The sequence below is a fragment of the Canis lupus genome, chromosome 9 (assembly GCF_011100685.1).
Source record: "Canis lupus familiaris isolate Mischka breed German Shepherd chromosome 9, alternate assembly UU_Cfam_GSD_1.0, whole genome shotgun sequence".
Lineage (NCBI taxonomy): Eukaryota > Metazoa > Chordata > Mammalia > Carnivora > Canidae > Canis > Canis lupus.
In genome coordinates, this window is record NC_049230.1 from 26,280,554 (window position 1) to 26,287,293 (window position 6,740).

Genomic DNA, 6,740 nt, shown 5'->3' on the forward strand with positions numbered 1-6,740 from the left:
AATGAAAACTGTGCAATAGGACTCAGAGCAGCCCCAGGAAGTGGGCCATGGCTCTGGGGAGCAGGGGCCTGAGGAGCCCATCTGCTGTTGCTCTGGAGGAGGCTGAGCTGGCCTCAATCTCCAGGGCCTCGTCTCTCCCCCCCCACCCCCCGCCTGGGCCTGTGGTGCTCATGGCTGAAGCTCTCCAGGGGTACAAGTGCCATGCCAGGCTCTGAGGCCCGGAGAACAGGTGATTTGGGGGAGCGCTGCAGAGCTGGACTCTAGCGAGACAGCCTCTCCTCTTATAGCCAGGGGACTGTAAAAGAAGGGGTGGGGCTGGCTCAAGGGCTTTCCGGCATGTCCTGCCCCTTGGTAGGCAAGGCAGGGCATCAGGGCCTGCTGAGACCAACACAGAGTCTCCCAGGTACCCAGAACTGCAAGCAGGGCCTGGGCTCCCGCCCTGGAGGGGCGAGCCCTCATGAGCAGTGTGGGAAGAGGACTCTGTCGGGGCTCTCAGAAGAACCTAGAGCAGCATTGTGCCTGAAGCTCAGTGTGAAGTCTGAAATATGCAACAGAAGAAATATATCTCTATCTCTCTAAGTCAAGCCTCTGTGTCTTTTCCTCCTGAGTGTTGGGAAGCTGTCACTGTCTGGCCTTCTGAACGTCTTCACTGGTATGTGTTGGTAGCCATGAGAAGGTGGAGGTTTCACTCCCCTAGAGTGGGAACGGTTTAGAATCCAAGAACTAAGAGGGATGCAAGAACCCATCTAAAACAGCTCCCTCTTTTTTCTGAGGGCTAAACAGGCCCAGAGAGGCTTGGACACTCGCTCATTGCCACCCAGTAGACCAGTGCAAAAGCCAATTCAGTTCTCAAGGGTCTTGACCCAGCAGCTCCACAGGAGGTCAGCATGTTTGCCTTTGGCATCACCAGGGGCCCATCCCATGAGCCCTCCTCACTGTCCTGCCCAGCTCTGACTTATGGTGCATCCTCCAGGATGGAGACAGCCCCAGCCATGGGCTGATCGTTACTGTTGGAGCTTTAGGGACAAGAGTGGTCCCTGGCCACCATCCTAAGCCCTGGGAGGGCCATGCTGGAAAGGTTTGTCTAGCCTCCCTCCTCTGCCAAGCCCTTTCTCCCTCCAGGTCTCCTGCCATTGTCAGCAGGGGCTCTGCATCAGCCCTTCACACTACTGAATGTGGAAGTGAAGGTTTCTCGGATCTTTAAAATCCTCCCATCAGGAGTGCCAGTGGGTTAAGCAGCTGCTTAGGTCATGGCATCAGGTCATGATCTCAGGGTCCTGAGATTGAGCCCTGCATGGGGCTCCTGCTCAGCAGGGAGTCTCCTTCTCTCTCTCTCTCTCTCTCTCTCAAATAAATAAAATCTTTAAAAAAAAAAAAAAATCCATCAGCGGGTCATGCCTCTTGCTCAGCTCTGTTTGGGGGAACAAAGAGTTTCATTCCGGCCTAGACTGCCACATGTCTCGTTTTCCTAGTGGCCAGGAGAGGGCGCCCCTGACCGCCAGGAAGGGTGGTGGGGTTGTCTGCTCAGCCAGTGCCGACCCTGCACGCAGGATCTCGTTGAATCCTCACAACCCTGTGAGGCTAGCACTTTTATTATCTGCATCTGGCACATCAGGAAACTGAAATGATGAGCCCGAAGTCACAGCTCTCAGGCGGTGGCAGCAGGCTCCCGACGGAGGCAGGAGGCCTGTGTACCACTCACATCACCCCTTGCCCTCCTTAGGGCAGGTCGCCAGGAAAGAGCTGACAGAAAGACCTCCTAGGAAACAGTGCTTGGTTAGGCACTAGGATGACATTTTTCTGGCTGCTATTTTTGTGAACTTCTGAAACTCCCTTCTGAGTCTCTAGAATTTTTTTTTTAACATCAACTCTTAGGTCAATAAAAAGATATTAACCAGGTAATGTTATGCCCAGGTAGTAATGGTCAGATCATTGGCTGGCTGAGGACTCCCCACCCAGTTGGCAGTGTTCACCTGGGCTGTTTGTTGGGTTAGCACAAGTTTCCAGAGGCTTTGTTTTTGACCTCGATGGGGCATGCGCTCTCTGTTTCAGCCCCTGCCACGTTCACCCCATCACAGCAGGCCCTGGTTACTTATTACTCATGACTGTCCTTTGCCGTGAATGTCCTGAGTTTGCACATTTAGCCCAGTGGTGGGGCATCCTGACTGAGGGTTCTGAGTTCATTGGTGTGGGGTGGGAACGCAGTGAAGGTATGGTTTCAAAGCTCCCCCAGGAGATTCTAATTTGCAGGGCAGCTTCACCTGCACGGCTCTAGCCTCCTGAGTTGGAACCCAGACCAGGCTCCAGGCTCTAGAACCCCTGGTTGGTTCAGAAGGCAGGTTTGGCTGTGGAGGCCCTCCTCTCTCAGCCTCTCCCTTGTGCAAGCCACTGAGGCAAGAGCAAGTGCAGCTTCTCTGTTGCTGTGTTCCCCACCCCCATCTTTCTAGAAGGTTAGCTCAGCCTGGAGGCTTGGGCTCTTTGAGCCTTCTCTGAAATCCTTCCCTGGCTGGGCCAATGGGGTCAAGATCAGGGTTCAGGGCAGGTGGGATTTGGGATGGGGGTGGGGGTGGCTGGGGCAGGCTGGACCCCCTGGGCTGCAGAATTCCTTTGTAGGAAGGAGGAGAGCCTGGGCAGACGCTTTTGTTATTTTGTGTCCCCCTTTCCCCCACTGCCCCTGTGCCTGAATTCCAGGGCAACCTTGGACCCCTCAGTTCCCTTAGAGAGGGGAGCCAAGAGCAGAAGAGAGCCAATTGGCATCCTGAGCCCAGTTATCTGGGCCACTGGGAAGTGTCGAGGCAGAGTCGCTGGGAGGTTATCTGGAACGGAGAAGTACAGAGGGTCGGTGTGAGTTGGAGCTCCCCTGGCTGGTATACCAGAAGCTGAGTCTATTCCTGCCAGCCTCTAATGAAAGTTGTAGAGGGATCTTCATGGCTGCCAGGCCCGCAGAGGGGAATGCCCTCTGTGGGACATGAGATCATGGCACCACATTGGCAGGATGAGCAGAGGCAGAGGCTGACAACCTGGAGACCTGCTCAAAGATGCTCTGGTCTGAATGCACTTGCTTCTCTGGGCCAGAGTTCCTGGTTGGGGAGTGGCCCTGCTGGCTGTCTTCAAGGTGGCTCCAGGCTGATGCCCCTTCTTGCCACCCCTTTGCCACTGCTGTTCTGCGTGCACAGATCACCATGCACAATAGCCTTCTAGCCATAGTTGTGGCCACCGAGGAGTACCTACTGCTGTCCTGAGTCCTAGGGTTGGATCAGAAGTACCCTTGACCTCTCACCATGGACCGGAAGCCCAGCCTCTTCATCTATAGGGCCACCTAGAGCAAGCTACTTGGGAAGAATGCTGTTTGGCTGGGCCCTTACCTGCCGAGTTCTGGGACACCGTGGTCCATGATAGTGGAGAAGGGGATTGGGAACCAGAGTCTGAGTTCAGGCCCTAGAGTCCTCCTTGGCCCCCTCAGACCCACTTCTAAGGCTGTCTAGCCCTGCCAGCAGTTCCTTCCCCGCCCCCCAAGTTTGTCCCTCTCTAAACTATTTTTTTCTTCCCTCTCTAAACTTCTTACACGTATCACTTCCCCAGCTAAAGAGACAGGATAAAGCTACACTGCTCTCCTAAATAAGCCTGCTGCAGGGGTTTGGTGCAGCAGCAGAAAGGGAGCTGCCTGCACCTCAGTTTCCCCTGCATGGCAAACTGATGCTAGACCAGCCAGGTCAATACTACCTAATTTCTGGAGTGGGATTCTGATGTAAGGAGGTGAGATGGGCCCATGCATGCCACGTGCAGACTGGACCCTTGACTGTGCCTCTGGGGGGAGGACAGTTTTGTCCTGGTGTTCATTGTGGCCATCCTGCTGCTGCTGCTGTACCTTCATGGGCCCCAGTGCTGCTAGGGTCTCTGCTCCTGCCACTTGCTCCAGAGCTCCAGCCAGTACGTAAGTAACCCTACCCATCCACCCTTCCCTTCGTGCCCTCCTACCCCAATCCCTGCTCTCTGGCCAGGGAAGAGGCCTTTCAAATCTACTCTATGGATTCTGTACCTTCCAGCCTGGGTTCCCTTGGGGCCAAGGCAGCAGTGTGGGAAGGGTTATTAAAGGTCCTTGCCAGGGCAGCCCGGGTGGTTCTGCGGCTTGGCATGCCTTTGGCTCAGGGTGTGAAGGGCTCCCTGCATGGAGCCTGCTTCCTCTCTGCCTGTGTCTCTGCCTCTCTCTCTCTCTCTGTGGGTCTCTCATGAATAAATAAGTAAAATCTAAAAAAATTGCAGATACAAAAAATAAAGTCCTTGCTAGCATCCTGGCTGGTTATTGTTATTGTTAAAGGGGACCCGGTGCTGGGAGCTGCTGGTGAGGACAAAGGTCTTAAGACATTCCAGCTCTCCAAGCAACTGGAAACACCCTCTCCTGAGCAACCAGGGGAAAGTCTAGAGCACTGACTTCATGAGAGAGGGAGGTGGTGGCTACAATACTGTCAGGCCTTTCCCCAGGGACGGGGCACCATATGGGAGTCTGGATATGGAAAGCAGGAATTGTCTGACCTGCAACCTCCACATGCTCTGATGTATCCCGCACCCCCACCCCCACAAGCGCAATTCTAGGGGCCAGAGAGGTTGGAGAGGTGGGCACAGGAGGAGGAGGCTTTCTCTGACTCTCCCTGAAGGGCATCAGAAGTGGCTGCCAGACCACAGGAAAATGAGCTGGTGGCCAGAAAGGAGTGGTATCTCTACACTGAGCGCATCTCAGAAATGCTGAGTGAGCTCTGTTCCTTGGTCTCACTGGAGAGAACTAAAGGGGATGGGGAGAGTGACATAGGGACAGAAGGGCTGGGCTCTGTTCTCTTACTTACTGACCCTGAATCTGGAGCTTCACTGAGTCCTCCCTCACGCTCCCCAGGACTTCCCCCTTCCCTGCTTCTACACCATGGGACTCCCCAGCAAGGTCCAGGCAGTGGAAAGCTGCTGAGCTTCCTGAGGGATGCTGGTGAGGGAGGATTCTTGGGGCTGCCACTCAGGAGTCAGCAGAGAGGTGTGTGCTAGGGGCCTGAAGCCAGGCCAGGGGCTTAGAGTGGCTAAGGGAAGGATGGGATGATGCCTAGATTTCTGGGAGAGGAGGGCATGTGGTGCCCTAATCTGAGGCTCACCCTGGGGAAGGTCCAGATGGAAGCTGCATGCCTGCCTGGTTCCCTCAGCTTTTCTTGATTATAGGGCTATTCCCAGAGGGGCAGGGTATTCTGGGTGGTGCTGCCACTGTGGCAGCTGGCTCACCTGCCCAGCTACAAAAGTATTTGAAAAAAGGACCAGCAGAAGCTGATTCACCAGCCGATTGCACAGCGCTTTGGGATCTGGGCCTGCAGAGGTGAATGTTCAACATTCCTAGCCACAGGTGCCTTGAAGAGAGCTTTTTTTTCATATTACTCTTACACATAATGCCCAATTAGAGCCCTTCAGACTAGGAGGAAAGTGCCACTGATGGAGAGCTCCAGGGTTTGAAAAGAGGCCCCATTTCACCTCTTTGGGAGGAGGGAAGGACAGCAGACCCCAGCCCAGGAGGGGCCTGCCCTGGGATTCAGAGCAGGCTCCTGTGGAAGGGTTTCCATGGTGGCAACAGCAACAGGGTTTGACTTGTTTCCAGGAAAGAACATCAGTGGGGGAGAGGAGACACAGAAGCCAAAGCCTGAAGAAAGTATGTGCATGTATGGGCAGGTGGAGAGAGGCTGGTGGGTCAGGAAATGGTTAATGCCTTTACTCCTCAGTTGCTACCAAGCCATGAGGAGGCCCTACCGTCACTGCCTGCACCACCACCCAACTGTGGCTCTGCTGGCCCACCCCATGAAGCAGCCACCTCCTCTCCTTGGGGCAACAACGCTTTGTAGGAGGGAACAGCCTCTTGCATCTGCCCCTTCCTGCTTCTCCAGGGGACTGGCCGGGACAGTGCTGAGCTGACAAACATGCCCCCAGCAATCTTCCCAGCTGGGCCTTGGTACATGAGACCCCACAAGAAGGGAGCCAAGGTGAACCCCAAAAAACTCTGGGTCACCCCTGCAAAAATCTGCAGGTGGAGAATATGGGGTCATGCCCTGAGAGAACGAAGTGGCAAGTTCATGCAGACATCCTAAATTGTGGGGCTTGTGTCCCCAAACCCCGAAGCTCCTGCCTGCAGAGCTGAGGGTCCTTGGACGGGAGCCACAGGACTCTACAAGCCCCACTGCAGCTGCAGCCAAAACTGCCTACCTCCAAAGGCCAGGATGACCCTCTGCTCCAGGTGAGACTTTCTTCCGGACCCTTCCACTTGAAGCTAAGCCTCTATGGTCTTGGGTTGTACTGACAATGAAGGTTGGCCCCCACCCACTCTAGGCCCAGACTGAGTATTCCTAAAGCTAGATCCTTGGCTGCTGTTTATGGTTTGAGAGAAACCAAGAACCAGAAAAGGATGTGAGGAGGGTGTGCCTCTCTCCAGGTGCATGGAAAGAAGCCCATTTGTCACTCATTCTGCCTCACCATTAAAAGGACCTCAGTCCATCTGGCCTCTCCACGCTGGATCCAGAGAGTCAGGGAGCAGTCTGCCAAGTGGCCATTCTGGGGGCTGTAGCCCAGGCTTCCCCCAAAAATGGTTCCAGCAGAGGACATGACCATGTTGCTTCCCCTGAAGTTCCTCCTACCCACTCCTCCCAGGACCAGGCCTGGGATGGGATCAGGCGGGAAGTGGGCTGGTTTGCTGTGATACCCTCAGGCACAATCTCTCCTCT